Below are 17,923 nucleotides of genomic sequence, written 5' to 3'. Positions count from 1 at the left end.
TAGATGATGTTAACCCTGCAGGGGTGTACTTCTTCACACACGCTCTCACCACTTACCGCCGTTTACACGACATGTACTCGGCAACCTTCAAGCGGAAGCCCAACGTGGGTGTCGGCCACGGCCTACCTAATCACCTAAGTCTCTAGTCCAGGTTTATCGCCTATTCGGGTTCCATCCATGAGGAGATCCGGCCGGAGTTTCGCTCACAGCCCCAAACGATGTGAACAGGGTTCCCGAGTCACCAAACGGGCGCCCGGTACACCGTGCCACGTGCCTACCGCATCACAGCCCACCCCTACGGTCAGCGCAGCCCACGGCCTCCAGCATACTACAAACACCAGAAACTACTTGCAACTCCTGGACAGAGGACAAGGGTGATCAAGAAGCCGAGAGGGTCCATTGGTTTCGGGCCCAATGCGTGGTAGTAGCTGAATCATGGATCACAAACACAGAACTCAGTTCCTGAGGACGGCTGCAATGAGACAACCCACCATGTACTCCTACATGGCCTCTCACCGCTACCTTTACCAAATCGTGTTCACACACTTAGCTCACACAGTAGGACATGTTCACACGCCTCTGATTCATCCCCGATGAATCAGACCTGACTCAACTCTAAGCAGTAGCAGGCATGACAATCAAGCATGAATGAGTAGGCACATCAGGGCTCAAACAACTCCTACTCATGCTAGTGGGTTTCATCTATTTACTGTGGCAATGACAGGTCATGCAGAGGATAAAGGGGTTCAGCTACCGCAGCAAGTAACAGATGAATCGATGTTGTCCTAATGCAGTAAAAGAGAGCAGGAGCGAGAGAGTGGGATTTTATCGGAATGAACAAGGGGGTTTTGCTTGCCTGGCACTTCTGAAGATAACATTGAGTCTTCATCAGTGTCAACGATCACATCATCGGCATCACGTCTATCGAAAGGGGGCAATCACCGGCAACTGAGGAAAGACACAATCAATGCAATGCACAATATGATGCATGCTCATGACATGGCAATATGAATGTGTTTTGAGCTAATGCAACTAGCAACAGATTAAATGAAGTTGGTTTGAATATAATATTCAAATTCGAACTCCATATGTGATTATTCAAATGCCATTTAATTGATTTGTGCTAAACAGCAACTATAAGTTGTTCTAACATGCATGAAAATGGTACAGATGGATTCCTTGAATTTTTCTGATAATTTTTCATATATAAATTATATAATTTGGAGCTACGGTTGAATTTCTATGAATTTTAGAAGTTTTAGGCATTTTCTGAAATTATTAAATCATTTAAGATTTATTTAAATTCCAGAAAGGAATTATTGCGTCATCATGACCTCTTAGTGACGTCAGCAGGTCAACGGGCGCCGTCCAGGTCAAACCTGACCAGTGGGGTCCACTGGTCAGTGACTGGGGCTGGATAGTGCCAATGACAGGTGGGGCCGGGTCAACATACACATCAGCACGGTCAAAGCTGACGTGTGGGCCCATGGTGGTTAGGTTAACACTTAACAGAAAATAATAAAGATTAACTAAGGGTGTGGGGCCCATACGTCAGTGGCTCTGGGGAGGGTTAGCTGGGTCATTAGTGGTTAACTAGACCGGGGTTAGGCCGACGGCTTGTCGCCGGCGAGGTCAGTGGCGGCGGAGCGCGTCGGGTTTCGCCCACAGGCGACCATTTGGACGGCGGATTGGTCCTACGCGTAGCTGGGGGTCGCGCGCGTCTGGTAGTGCAAGTGGGAGGAGCTGGGGTGGAGCGGGCTCGCCGGAGTCGAGCTCGTGGCGGCGGCCGGAGTTCGGGCAACGGCGGGTTCGGCGCTATGGTGCATGGGAGGAGGGGTTGGTGGGCGCTACGGGCTCCTGGGAGTGCTCTGAGTATGTCTGCGTGCTCGGTTTGGACGGAGGTGAACCAAAACGACGACGGCGACAAGTCCGGCGCCGGTGAGGTCTCGGTCTCGACGGAAACGACGGATACGACGAGCTAATGGACATGGGAGAAGGGGGGGTCGGTAGAGGAGCTCACGGCGGATGCAGGGGTGGCTTCGGCGTGCTCGGGGAAGCACCGGAGCGTGCGCAGCAGCGAAGGGGATCTCCGACGGCCGGCGACGAAGATGACGAAGATGGTGATGATGCAGGGCCTCCGGCGCCGTGTAACTCGGTGGAGAGGACGAGGAAGATGCGGCGGAGCTTCTGGGCTGCTCGAGGGGGCGAGGGAGAGGCGATGGCTGCGGTGGTGCTCGTCGGTGGCGACGGGCTCTGTTCGGTCGCGGGAGGGAGAGGGAGCAGAGGGGGATAGGGACAGAGGGAAGGAGCGAGGGGAGTGAGAGAGGGAGCCAGGGGCTGCATGGCGTCGCGGGAGGTGACCAGGGGAGGAGGAGGCAGCCAGGCAGGGAGGAGGTGGCCGGGGCGCGTGGCCGCGCGTGCCGGGCGCGTGCCCGTCCTCCTGGCAAGGGAGGAAGGCGACAGGGGGGTAGCGGTGGCGGGCTGGGCCGGCCAGCTGCAGTGCTGGGCCGGTTTGGCTACGAGGTGAGCGCCAGGTAGCTTCTGCTCCCTTTTTTTAATTTCTGTTCTGTTTTATTTTTATTTAATTCTTTTGCCACTGTTTTGAATTTAAAATAATTCAAACAATGCCAAGAACTCCTCTGAATATTTTATATTGCTAAATGGACTTTTCCAAAAGCTTATAAAATATATCAGGGGTATTTGAAATTATATTCTAATTATATGAATATAATTCAAATTCAAATAGCTAAAGAATTAAATCCAAAGTCCCAAAAATAATTCCTTAAAAATGTTCAATATTTTGGTTGGGACCAGAACCCTTACCAAAAATTATCAAACATTTAAGAAGAGCATTTTGGAGCAATGAATGAGATTTCTAGGGTTTTTGCCCCTCTTTTATTTAAGTTTTTGAGGCTTCCAAAATTCCCTCAGTTCAAATTTTTCAGAATTTAAACATGATGCACACATGAGCTAGCCTAGAGCACTACCAGCAGCTAGGGATGTGACAACTCACCCCCACTAAACAAGAATCTCGTCTCGAGATTCAAGCGTAGGGTAAGATGAAGGGGAAACGCAAACTAGTATAATCTTCACGATCCAGGTTGCACTTCAAATGAACGTTGTTTCGATCACCATCTTTGTCTTGTCGTCTTGTTCTGAGAACTCCAATTGACATGACAATGAGAGGAAAGGGAAACTCTAGCAGGATCGATCTTCTAGAAGACCGAACAACTCGCGGAATGAGACATAGAGCCATCTCTCGGGTTGAGACACGAGATACACATCAAGAGGGGTGGAAAGAAACGGATGACGAAGGTTCACTAGGTGGACAACAATCTCACGCTTAAGAAGGTGGTAAACGATTGCCCACGTAGCGAGGAGTTGAGTTGCCATGATACCACGACGAAACATCCTGGAGGAGGGTGATTCGTAGATTATTGCCTTAAGTGGCAAAAAGAATTACCTTTGATATATAGATCATTGAGACTCTCTATATCAGCCTAAGGCAAATCACAGCAATCGACTGGCGGGGGTCGGTAGAATAGCATACTCGGACTTGGATGATGTGGATTACCTTGTTGAAGACAATGTAATGGATGAATTTGCTTGTCATCGGAAATGGAAGAGACCCATGGTAGAATGGCACAATGGCGGTGCAAGCTGGGAACAGAATGCAAATGCTGGGAATGATTCTGGTAACTGGGGAAGAACCCAACAATAGAGAGTGAATTCACTGTTTGAGGAGGTCATAGCATTGCCGAGGGAACTGAGAGCAAACCCAGCTAGCGTCGATGATAACACCTAGCGCTTGAGCGTGCTCTCAAGAACTTGAGCATTTCCATATTCATCAGGGTTTTACCAATATCCGTGTCAAGGATCCTGGCAACACAACTTGCTACCACGATGAATGATGATGGATGATGCAGATGCAAAGGAAGATAACACTTCTCAGATTTCATCTTAGCGAGGCCAAGGAAATAAAATCTGGATGATCGACCGAGAGACATTTAGCACTCCGCTTCTAATGTTCTCCTTGATGTGCTAGTGTAACCCATTCATAGATATGGTTTGATATCTAGAACATCAAGTAAAAGGTCGGACTTCGGGAATACAAAAATCCATAGGGGCAACTAGGGAGTAAACCCTACGAAATCCCTATGGGGAGGTGGCCAACTTCCTCAATCAGGATATTATAATAACAGGTCTTCCGGCTGGGTGTGTTGGCCACGACATCCACTTTACCGGTTTTCGAGGGACCGATATTATAGTTCTTGGGAAATGTTCCAAACCATCATATCTGCCTGCGATTCAGATCTGGTTGGTGTCAGGATATTCCAGACTCATCGAGTCTAGGAAGAAAAACAAAAGTTTGCAACACAAATCGACAAGATGACGTTGCGAGATTCTCGGGGAATGAACTACGATAGTAAGCTCCAAAACATGAGCTGGTTCTGCTACAAACATGTGAACACGTTGTCCCAGACAAGCATGACCACGTGGTAGTCTTATAATAAAACACTACCGAGTTCAGGTGAGGAACCAACAACGAGGATATCGAAATCCTTGCATAAGGCATGCTCTTAAGAAGGAACTTCTTCTCCTTGAACAAATCAATCAGTGGCTTGGTGTGCTCGGAACACATATGGAATGAAGGTTGCAAGTCTCCAGACCACAGAATACTTTGCACGTGTGCATGACTGATTTGGGATGATTCCAAGGAAACAAAACAATCTTCCTCGAATTCATGGCGGCAACTTGCATCATATGCACATGAATTAGGGGAAGTCACTACTTTCATCCAAACATATGCTTCATGAACGAAACACGAAGAAATGCTTACACAAGTTTCCAACACTAGGTTGATGTTCAACATGATTCATGGGGGGAGACAAAATGCTACTGATGGGCTCAACAGCAACTCATCGGAATTTCCATATCACTGGACTTCCACCATCATGTGAACACGGTGATAGCATTGGTCAGACCAAAGATGTAATGGTGTATGCTCGAGGGATCAACCACGAGTAGGACGACATTACGAGCATCGTTGGTACTGATTTGATTTGACGATAGCCCACACTCAAATCAAGGGATTGATAAGACAATAGGTCCAGCAACTGATCACAGGGACCAATCGATGAAGATATCATCTTTCTTCAACACACACTACACAAGAATATCCCTTTGGAACGAACTAAGTCAGGCAAGCTTTTATCTTCCAACTCTCCAAGTTGTTGTCTAGCTTAACCAACTAGCTCCGGGATATCCAACACAGATTCTTGGAGAAAGGGTGGTTTACAGGAATAAACCAACTTGATCACGAACTCAACATAGTGGTCAGGTGACAACCTGGTAATACTTCTGAGAAGATATTCAAAAATTACGAACCACCGGTATGTTACTAAGCTCGAGAACAATCTTGCTTCTCAGGGCAAGACGATATGATCAATAGAGCAAGGATTTGAAATAATCCTAACTCATCGATCGAGGAGTGAACCAGGAGAATGGACTAGGTAGCACGATCAATCTTAGAATGATGATTCAATAACCAACACACTAAGAATGAAATTATTGTCCTGTAGCTACCAAGCAACAAGGTTGCTAGGAGTATTGATTTCACACATCACAATTCATTTGTCGGTATTCCGGTTGCATCAACACGAAGACCGAGGAATGACTAATGATGGTGAGAAGTATCACTTCGTCAAAATTCATGAGAGTTGGTGCAATTCTCATGACAATTCTGACATAAAGGGGGTAATACTCCAAGGTAGAACAGAACCAAAAGCTGGATTGGCATTTGATCTGCGGAATACAACTGCTTTGACCCAATCCTAGATATGGATGAGGTACTGGAGTTTGTTTCTCCTAGTCGTTCCGGAATAGAATGGCTTGACAGACCACCAGAGTAATAGGCATCGATGAACGAATGCACACATAATCTTGACTATCAATTGATAGACGAGGGTCAGAATGCAACTAAAGAGAACAACTCAAAGGAACATATAATTTTTTGAGTTGTGGATGCATAGATTAGTATGTCGAACCAAGTTCAACATATTTCTTCCGGATAACCCATGCAGAAAGGTAGAACTGGCAGAGTCACAATATAGCATGGAGAACTCATAGAGGGCCTGTTGTGATCTTTGATCCAACAAACTTCTGCCATAATGGTTCATGGTATTTGGAAGAACGATATACCACGGACCTCGAGGACTATCGCAAAGGTTACTAATATACTAAAGGAACCAGCAACACTATCAACATGATGTAAGTAGGGTGAATATCGGGTTTAAGAACCCAGGAATAGAATACCTATTACTAAGTAGCATCACGGGATGCTTTCGAGAATAAAAGCCAGAATCATCACACTGGGATCACAAAACATTGCTAGATTACTAGGTGACTCCCTAAACACCTAGGGCCATAATAGTAACTCCAACATAATGTCAAGGCAGTAGAGTACCTCAACTTAACAATTAGTGTGATTGAGCTGGCATAAAGGAACATCGAAACCAGAGGGAAATGATTTGCAAATGCATCAGACTATTTAGAAACCTGGAATGACTCGGACAGCATAACGGCTGTAAATGCTCAGAAAAGATTTGAGACATTCACAAAAATGGTGGCATAACCACTCAGAAGCATAATATCAAGGTTTCGAGATCAACAATAATCATACAGAAGTAGTAGGAACTGAAACGAGGCTTAAGTTCAACAATCTTATAAGTCTACAGATTAGCAACACGTGATCCTGATAGAAAGAAGAGATAGCCTAATTCTTAATCCCCGTAGGAAAGATAGGATGACTCAGATCAGAAGGGCATGAGGTATAAGGAGTAAAAAGAGCCTTACGTTCCATCCCACAATCAATTCCCTTATATAACTAAAGAATTTCTAGACTCAACTTCGACCAGTTTGGCTTGGTAACCTACAGGCAGTCAAGCTCTGATACCAACACTGTCAGGACCCCGACTCAATGCCACATAGGTCTAGCATGTAACACCTCATATCACTTTGCGGCCTCACGCACGGTATTCCCACGGGTGTCGCCTTACCTTTGCCCGGGACCGTTTGCGCCTTTTGGCACACGTATATGACAGTGTCACTAGCACCCATATGATAAGGAGCCCGGGCTGACATGGCTAGTCGTAAATCCAAAGTGGCACAGACTTACAGGGACAGGCATCCATGACCCAGCATCGAACGTGTCGGTCATCAGCGAGTGAATCCAGGCTGTAGCACTGGGCTAGCAGGACTCCGGTGAACCGGGCTGTAGCGGGCTAACAGGACTCCGGTATTCATCGCGTGACATTTCCCCGAAGGGACAGACACAGGAACGAAGAAGGACACATGCCGGCTAGCCTAAGTGTCCTGGAGCAGTAGCAAGCTACCATGGCTCGGTGGAAACACTAGGAGACATTTCCCGGTAAGAGAGGCTACTAAAGATAAACAACTAGATGGTCAGATCCCACACATACCAAGCATTTCAATAGCATACACACAATATGCTCGATATGTGCAAATACAACATGGCATCACAACATGACTCTACGACTCAAGTAATTTATTCAATAGGCTCCGAGGAGCGAGATATTACAAACATGGGTCTCATGACCCCACAATCAGAGCATACAAATCAAAGCACAAGCGGAAGCTATCATGTCTGGGTACAGACATCTATAAATGAAAAAGGCTGAGAAGCCTGACTATCTACCAGATCCTGCCGAGGGCACAAGATCGTAGCTGAGGTAACAAGCTAAACGTCGAAGTCCACGCGGAACTACTAGTGAGACCGAAGTCTCTCTGCAAAAACATAAAATAGGCAAACGTGAGTACAAATGTACCCAGCAAGACTTACATCAGAACTATCTACATATGCATCATTATCAACAAAGGGATGGTGGGGTTTAACTGCAGCAAGCCAGCTTTGACTCGGTGGCTATCCTGAACTACGACTGCAAATAACTCTTTTGAGGTGGCGCACACGAGTCCACATATTCACCATATCAATACACCATTATGGATCCGCTCCCGTCTCCCTACGAGAACGCCATCCATAGCACTCACGCTTATCTTGCGTATTTTAGAGTATCCACTTTCACTTGTCTATGAACTGATATAAGCAACCCAGAAGTCCTTTTCCGCGGACACGGCTATTCGAATAGATGATGTTAACCCTGCAGGGGTGTACTTCTTCACACACGCTCTCACCACTTACCGCCGTTTACACGACATGTACTCGGCAACCTTCAAGCGGAAGCCCAACGTGGGTGTCGGCCACGGCCTACCTAATCACCTAAGTCTCTAGTCCAGGTTTATCGCCTATTTGGGTTCCATCCATGAGGAGATCCGGCCGGAGTTTCGCTCACAGCCCCAAACGATGTGAACAGGGTTCCCGAGTCACCAAACGGGCGCCCGGTACACCGTGCCACGTGCCTACCGCATCACAGCCCACCCCTACGGTCAGCGCTGCCCACGGCCTCCAGCATACTACAAACACCAGAAACTACTTGCAACTCCTGGACAGAGGACAAGGGTGATCAAGAAGCCGAGAGGGTCCATTGGTTTCGGGCCCAATGCGTGGTAGTAGCTGAATCATGGATCACAAACACAGAACTCAGTTCCTGAGGACGGCTGCAATGAGACAACCCACCATGTACTCCTACATGGCCTCTCACCGCTACCTTTACCAAATCGTGTTCACACACTTAGCTCACACAGTAGGACATGTTCACACGCCTCTGATTCATCCCCGATGAATCAGACCTGACTCAACTCTAAGCAGTAGCAGGCATGACAATCAAGCATGAATGAGTAGGCACATCAGGGCTCAAACAACTCCTACTCATGCTAGTGGGTTTCATCTATTTACTGTGGCAATGACAGGTCATGCAGAGGATAAAGGGGTTCAGCTACCGCAGCAAGTAACAGATGAATCGATGTTGTCCTAATGCAGTAAAAGAGAGCAGGAGCGAGAGAGTGGGATTTTATCGGAATGAACAAGGGGGTTTTGCTTGCCTGGCACTTCTGAAGATAACATTGAGTCTTCATCAGTGTCAACGATCACATCATCGGTATCACGTCTATCGAAAGGGGGCAATCACCGGCAACTGAGGAAAGACACAATCAATGCAATGCACAATATGATGCATGCTCATGACATGGCAATATGAATGTGTTTTGAGCTAATGCAACTAGCAACAGATTAAATGAAGTTGGTTTGAATATAATATTCAAATTCGAACTCCATATGTGATTATTCAAATGTCATTTAATTGATTTGTGCTAAACAGCAACTATAAGTTGTTCTAACATGCATGAAAATGGTACAGATGGATTCCTTGAATTTTTCTGATAATTTTTCATATATAAATTATTTAATTTGGAGCTACGGTTGAATTTCTATGAATTTTAGAAGTTTTAGGCATTTTTTGAAATTATTAAATCATTTAAGATTTATTTAAATTCCAGAAAGGAATTATTGCGTCATCATGACCTCATAGTGACGTCAGCAGGTCAACAGGCGCCGTCCAGGTCAAACCTGACCAGTGGGGTCCACTGGTCAGTGACTGGGGCTGGATAGTGCCAATGACAGGTGGGGCCGGGTCAACAGACACATCAGCACGGTCAAAGCTGACGTGTGGGCCCATGGTGGTTAGGTTAACACTTAACAGAAAATAATAAAGATTAACTAAGGGCGTGGGGCCCATACGTCAGTGGCTCTGGGGAGGGTTAGCTGGGTCATTAGTGGTTAACTAGACCGGGGTTAGGCCGACGGCTCGTCGCCGGCGAGGTCAGTGGCGGCGGAGCGCGTCGGGTTTCGCCCACAGGCGACCATTTGGACGGCGGATTGGTCCTACGCGTAGCTGGGGGTCGCGCGCGTCTGGTAGTGCAAGTGGGAGGAGCTGGGGTGGAGCGGGCTCACCGGAGTCGAGCTCGTGGCGGCGGCCGGAGTTCGGGCAACGGCGGGTTCGGCGCTATGGTGCATGGGAGGAGGGGTTGGTGGGCGCTACGGGCTCCTGGGAGTGCTCTGAGTACGTCTGCGTGCTCGGTTTGGACGGAGGTGAACCAAAACGACGACGGCGACAAGTCCGGCGCCGGTGAGGTCTCGGTCTCGACGGAAACGACGGATACGACGAGCTAATGGACATGGGAGAAGGGGGGGTCGGTAGAGGAGCTCACGGCGGATGCAGGGGTGGCTTCGGCGTGCTCGGGGAAGCACCGGAGCGTGCGCAGCGGCGAAGGGGATCTCCGACGGCCGGCGACGAAGATGACGAAGATGGTGATGATGCAGGGCCTCCGGCGCCGTGTAACTCGGTGGAGAGGACGAGGAAGATGCGGCGGAGCTTCTGGGCTGCTCGAGGGGGCGAGGGAAAGGCGATGGCTGCGGTGGTGCTCGTCGGTGGCGACAGGCTCTGTTCGGTCGCGGGAGGGAGAGGGAGCAGAGGGGGATAGGGACGGAGGGAAGGAGCGAGGGGAGTGAGAGAGGGAGCCAGGGGCTGCGTGGCGTCGCGGGAGGTGACCAGGGGAGGAGGAGGCAGCCAGGCAGGGAGGAGGTGGCCGGGGCGCGTCGCCGCGCGCGCCGGGCGCGTGCCCGTCCTCCTGGCAAGGGAGGAAGGCGACAGGGGGGTAGCGGTGGCGGGCTGGGCCGGCCAGCTGCAGTGCTGGGCCGGTTTGGCTACTAGGTGAGCGCCAGGTAGCTTCTGCTCCCTTTTTTTAATTTCTGTTCTGTTTTATTTTTATTTAATTCTTTTGCCACTATTTTGAATTTAAAATAATTCAAACAATGCCAAGAACTCCTCTGAATATTTTATATTGCTAAATGGACTTTTCCAAAAGCTTATAAAATATATCAGGGGTATTTGAAATTATATTCTAATTATATGAATATAATTCAAATTCAAATAGCTAAAGAATTAAATCCAAAGTCCCAAAAATAATTCCTTAAAAATGTTCAATATTTTGGTTGGGACCAGAACCCTTACCAAAAATTATCAAACATTTAAGAAGAGCATTTTGGAGCAATGAATGAGATTTCTAGGGTTTTTGCCCCTCTTTTATTTAAGTTTTTGAGGCTTCCAAAATTCCCTCAGTTCAAATTTTTCAGAATTTAAACATGATGCACACATGAGCTAGCCTAGAGCACTACCAGCAGCTAGGGATGTGACAAGGGAGCATAAGGCTTCAGCTCAAACGGAGAAAGTGCAACATTTGCCAGAGTCCGCATGAAGTAATCACGATAATTGACAGGAATGCCATGCATGATGTTGAATAGCATATTCTTCATGATGCCAACAATTTCCTCATCAGATGAGTCGTGGCCTTTGATAGGACTCATAATCTTCGTCAGAATGCGATAGATGGTTCTTGGCACATACAGCAATTCCTTCACGAGGAATTTGGTCCTTGGGGCTTGACCAGGCTTTAGAGGCTTCATGAGCACTTGCATGTAATGAGCAGTGAGTTCAGGCTCTTGGTACAGACAACAAGCACCTTCATGTGGAGGACTGATTGGCAGGGCATGAAGCAATTCAGAGCCCGGTGCCTTGTAGTGAGTGTTTTCGGTCATCCAGTCCAACACCCAAGAGTTGATATCATCTGCATCACCCGTGATGTGCAGGGTGGTGTAGAACTGAAGAATAAGCTCTTCATTCCAATCAACTATGTCAGAGCAAAAGTTGAGCAAGCCTGCATCATGAAGCATACTGAGGACTTGAGAGAAGCAAGGCATTGATTCCATGTCCACGTGAGGAATATGCTCGTGGTCGAAGACTTTGTCCTTGTTGAAAAGCAGTGAAGAATAGAAATTGGCCTAGCTGGCAGTCTAGAAGCGCTTCCTTCTAAGACGAGCATTGTCATACGGATTGAATTTAGTGAAGAACACATGCTCACTGAAGAAGTCATCAGCCTTGAATTTTTGCTTCTTTGAGAAGGGATCCTTTGGCTTGGGCTGAGGAGTGTTAGTCAATTTCATCACCACCTCAGGAATCACAATCTTAGGATCCACAGACTAAGGAATTGGAGGTTCTTCTTCAGCTGCAGCCTAGGTCTTCAATTCTTCATTTACATTTTCTTCAGCACTAGTGGTTGGAATTTCTTCATGGACAGACGGGGTTGCATGAGGTTCTTCAGATCCCATTTGTACTTCAGTAGCTGTAGGGGACTAAGGAATTGCTTGAAGTGGAGTGAACATTGGAGAGTTGGGGTGCTGACTTTCCCAAAAGTCATCATTCAGCACAGGTGTGGTACAGCCAATGTCCACATCCTCATCTTCCATTTCTTCAACGCCGGCCTCTTTAGCAGTGAACTGAGGCATATGAGAGGAGATAACTGGGGTTGAAGGGATTGTGTCCACTTCAATTTCTTCATCCAACTGCTCTGACGAAGCAGCAGAAGGATTCTCTTCATCGGATTCACTTGGAATCACATAATCTTCACCAAAAGGAACAAGGTCCTTTGATGGCATGAATGAGACAGGAACGACATCAATTGGGTTGTGAATTGAACTTGTTAAAGGCTTCATATTCTTCGGAGCTGAAGAATCTAATGAAGTTGATGCCTTCCTTTTCTTCACAGCTGCACACTCTGCAGCCTTGGTCTTCTTTGCATCTGATGCAGATGGAAGAATTGGAGTTGGTGTAGGCGCAGGAGGAGCAGAGGACTTTGGTCCAGTTTCTTCAGGCGCAACTGATGCAATTGCCCTGACTTCTTCACTTTCTTCAGGCGCACCACTAGTGGATGCCCTGGAAATTTCTTCAGCGGCTGAAATGCAGTCATCAGCCCTGGTAATTTCATTTTCTTCAGCAGCCTGATTGTCATCAGTGGTGCTGGCATGTTCTTCAGTAGGCTGAGTAGATGGTTCAGCTGGAGTGACTTCAATGTGCACAGGAGCAGCAACACTTGAAGTGAAAGTCTTCGTCAGCTTGATGAACTGGACCTTGGCACCCTTCCAATCAGCATAGTAGCGATTGAATTCATCACTCAGTTGCTTGATCTCAGCTTACAAGGCAACAAGTTGATCAGGGGTAAGAGTGAGGACATTGTCCTTTAGGTAGCGCTGCTTCTTGTACTGCGCTTTCTTCAGTCTTCTTCCTTCTTCAAATTTCCACTTCTCTTCTTCAATGAAGGCAGTCAACACATGACTTTGACCAGGAGTGAGGTTCATCTCCAGCAAAGGCATGTTTGCGTCCTTGTGCCATAGGTTAATGAAGTCGAGGATCAACTTTGGATCCAATAGTAGTGGCACATTGCTGCCTTTGGCTCTAGCAGCCCTAGCCTGCCTGTCTCTGATGATTTCGGCAAATTCTTCATCATCAGCCTCATCGTCATCAGAGGGCACTTGAAAGGCGACATGCTTCTTGTGAGGACTTGGTCGAGGGCCTCGTCCAGCAGTGGCCTTTTTCTTCAGCAGAGAGGGGACAATTGAGGAATTTGGTGCAGCTGAGGAACTTGCAGATGCTCCTGAGGCAATTGAGATGCCTGTAGTCCTTTGGCATGTGGCGAGATGCACAGGTGCGGAGGATTTGGTCGGAGCAGCTGAGGACTTTGAAGGAGGAGCAAATTGAGGAGTTGGCCGTGAGGGCTTTGAAGGTGAAGCACCTGGCTTATGTGCAGGCTTCTTAGGCATCGCCTGCTTCGGCTTACTAGCAGAGGCCACTACAAAAAAAACACTTCCGTGATGATATGTGTTTGTCACAGTTGAGGGAGTCCTAGATTAGGGGGTATCCGGACAGCCGGACTGTGTACAACATCCGGACTATTGAAGCGTGAAGATACAAGACTCAAGACTTTGTCCCGTGTCCGGATGGGATTCTCCTTGGCGTGGAAGGCAAGCTTGGCGATCCGGATGTTATATTTCCTTTCTTGTAACCGACTCCATGTAAACCCTAGCCCTCTCCGGTGTCTATATAAACCGGAGAGGTTGGTCCTTAGAAGGCCGATCACAATTACAAACATACCATCATAGGCTAGCTCTTAGGGTTTAGCCTCTACGATCTCGTGGTAGATCTACTCTTGTACTACCCATATCTTCAATATTAATCAAGTAGGAAGTAGGGTTTTACCTCCATCGAGAGGGCCCGAACGTGGGTAAACATTGTGTCCCTTGCTTCTTGTTACCATCAGCCTAGACGCACAGATTGGGACCCCCTACCCGAGATCCGCCGGTTTTGACACCGACATTGGTGCTTTCATTGAGAGTTCCTCTGTGTCTTCGTTGCAGGGCTGGATGGCGCCTTAAATCGTCAACAACACGGTCCAGGGGGAGACTTTTCTCCCCGGACAGATCTTCGTGTTCGGCGGCTTCGCACCGTGGGCCAATTCGCTTGGCCATCTAGAGCAGATCGATAGCTACGCCCCTGGCCACCAGGTCAGGTTCGGAAACTTGAACTACACGGCGGATATTCGCGGAGACTTGATCTTCGACGGATTTGGGCCTGCGCTTGGAGCACCGAACAGTCACGACGAGCACGGCTTAGACCTGCTGTCGGACAAAGCTCGGGATATCACCCCTGCAGTAGCCTCGGATCTAAATACGGAGCAAGTTACGTTGCCTAAGGACGGAGGGGTGGACCCCACCCCGCAGGCCGCACACTCATCAGTGGTGGAGCCGAACACAGGTCTCCCTTCTGCGGAAGCCTGTAACCCCGGGCCCCCGGACTCGTATCCGGTTGTTGGTTCCAGTCCGCACACCCTCGAGCCAGTCGAGCCAGGTTGGGCTCCGGTACTGGAGTTTACCGCTGCGGACATCTTCCAGCACTCGCCCTTTGGTGACATGCTGAATTCACTAAAGTCTCTCTCTTTATCAGGAGGCTCTGGGCCGAACTATGTCCGGCTTGCGTGGGAAGCAGGCGACGAAGGAATTCGCTGCCCACCCACCACCCACTTCATTGCCACGGTCGATGATTTAACCGACGTGCTTGACTTCGACTCTGAAGACATTGACGGCATGGATGACGATGCAGGAGAATTACAGGAGCCACCGCTCACAGGGCGGTGGACGGCCACCTCCTCATATGATATATACATGGTGGACACTCCAAAGGAAACCAGTGGCGACGAGGCAACGGAGGATAACCCCTCAGGGAGAAAAGCAAAGCATGGGCGGCGTCGGCGCCGCTCCAAGCCCCGCCACAGCAATACCGGCCCCGAAGAGGAAAGCAATCTGGATGGTGCCGAAGAGGAATACAACCTTGACCAGCCCGCCTTCGAGCAGGCCGAACAGGAGGATGAGCAGGTCAACCCAGACAAACAGGTGACTGACGGATACCCGGAGGAGGACAACTATATGCCCCCCTCCGAAGACGAGATTAGCCTCGGCGACGACGAGTTCGGCGTGCCTAAGGATCTCGTGGAGCAGGAGCGCTTCAAGCACCGGCTTATTGCCACTGCGAGGAGCCTAAAGAAGAAGCAACAGCAACTCTAGGCTGATCAAGACCTGCTCACAGATAGATGGACTGAAGTCCTGGCAGCCGAGGAATGCGGACTCGAGCGCCAAATGGCTGACAGGCCACCCCGTGGCCGGGATAAAACGGGATATCCCCCCGAATACTAGCCCGCACCCCCACGCCAATACACTACGGCCCGGGGCAATAGGCAAGACCTGCAAGATATTCTGGAAAACAAAGCAGGACAGCAAAGATCGATCTACAGAACGCGGGGGCGCGCCACAACGCGCGACGATGACCGTCATGCCGGATACATCATCAACAAGTCCGGCTGGGCCGAACACAGCAACCCAGACCAACTCGAACTGCGTAGCCACGTTGCTTGGCACAGAGGCGCCGCACACCCCCTCTGCTTCACTGACGAAGTGATGGATCATGAATTCCCAGAAGGGTTCAAACCCGTAAACTTCGAATCATATGATGGCACAACAGACCCCGCAGTATGGATCGAAGATTTCCTTCTCCACATTCACATGGCCCGTGGAGACAATCTACACGCCATCAAGTATCTTCCCCTTAAGCTCAAAGGACCAACCTAGCACTGGCTAAACAGCCTGCCAGCAAATTCCATTGGTAGTTGGGAAAACCTGGAAGACGCATTCCTCGACAATTTCCAGGGCACATATGTGCGACCATCGGACGCTGATGACCTGAGCCACATTACTCAACAGCCTGGAGAGTCAGCCAGGAAATTCTGGACTCGGTTCCTAACTAAAAAGAACCAAATAGTTGACTGTCCGGATGCCGAAGCCCTAGCGGCTTTTAAGCATAGTATCCGTGACGAGTGGCTTGCTCGACACCTCGGCCAGGAAAAACCCAAGTCCATGGCAGCTCTCACAACACTAATGACCCGCTTTTGCGCGGGCGAGGGCAACTGGTTGGCTCGCAGCGGCACCACGCCACATTCCGGCACTTCGGATGTCCGCGACAATAACGGCAAGCCACGACAGAACAGACATAAGCGACATAACAACGATGACAACACTAAAGATACGGCAGTAAACGCTGGATTCAGCGGATCCAAGTCCGGTCAGCGGAAGAAGCCGTTCAAAAGAAACAATCAGGGACCGTCCAGTCTAGACCGTATACTGGAGCGCTCATGCCAAATTCATGGCACCCCGGACAAGCCAACCAACCACATCAATAGAGACTGCTAGGTATTCAAACATGCCGGCAAAATAAACGCAGAAAATAAGGACAAGGGGCTGCACAGCAACGATGACGAGGACCCCCGGCGCCCGAACATAGGGGGACAGAAGAAATTTCCCCCCAGGTGAAAACGGTCAACATGATCTATGCCACTCACATCCCCAAGCGGGAACAGAAGCGGGCGCTACGGGACGTCTACGCGATGGATCCAGTCGCCCCCAAGTTTAACCCATGGTCAGCTTGTCCGATCACCTTTGATCGTAGGGATCATCCTACTAGCATCAGTCACGGTGGCTCAGCCGCATTGGTCTTAGACCCAATCATCGACGGATTTCACCTCACACGAGTCCTTATGGATGGCGGTAGCAGCCTGAACTTGCTTTATCAGGACACAGTGCGCAAAATGGGCATCGACCCCTCAAGGATCAAGCCCACCAAAACCACCTTTAAAGGTGTAATTCTTGGAGTAGAGGCCCGCTGTACGGGTTCCATAACATTGGAAGTGGTCTTCGGATCTCCGGACAACTTCCGAAGTGAAGAGTTAATCTTCAATATCGTCCCTTTCCGTAGTGGTTACCACGCACTGCTCGGATGAACTGCATTCGCTAGATTCAATGCGGTACCACACTATGCATACCTCAAGCTCAAGATGCCAGGCCCGCGCGGGGTCATAACAGTAAACGGAAACATGGACCGCTCTCTCTCTACAGAAGAGCATACTGCAGCCCTCGTAGCAGAAGTACAATGCGGCCTCCTCCAGCAAACCACCAATCCGGCGACGACAACCTCAAGCACCGTCAAGCGAGTCCGGAGCACCCCGCAACAGGATCATCAGGCATGCCAAGAGCGCGATTAGCAGTCTGGCCTCCGCTCAAGCCCCATTAAAGCAGCATTCGTGCCACGCGTACACAATTACACACTCAAAATACCATGGGCACAGGTGGAGGTGCATCAGTGACTCAGTCAACATTATTGTATCACCGCAACATACCTTCATAATCTTTCCCTTTTACCTTTCAGGACATCGCTTTAGTGCAGCCTCCTCAGAAGATCCGGATTGCCGGACTTACATAGGAGAGAAAACCAAGGAGGCAATAGGCGTTGCGCACAGAAGGAAATACCCAGGTGGAATCTATTTACGATCATTATACCTGTTTTATCTATCTGTACACAGCCTGCCCCTTGATAGGACATGTCAAATAGTCCTATTTATCTCCGCTTAATGCATCCATTGTAAACATACGCTTAAACATATTATTCATCAATGGGAGATCATATATAGCGTCAGCTTATTATTCTTATTTGAGCATTTTTTCTCATAAATG

The sequence above is a fragment of the Triticum aestivum genome, chromosome 4B, assembly GCF_018294505.1.
Source record: "Triticum aestivum cultivar Chinese Spring chromosome 4B, IWGSC CS RefSeq v2.1, whole genome shotgun sequence".
Taxonomy (NCBI): Eukaryota; Viridiplantae; Streptophyta; class Magnoliopsida; order Poales; family Poaceae; genus Triticum; species Triticum aestivum.
Note: the sequence above shows the minus strand (reverse complement) of the source record.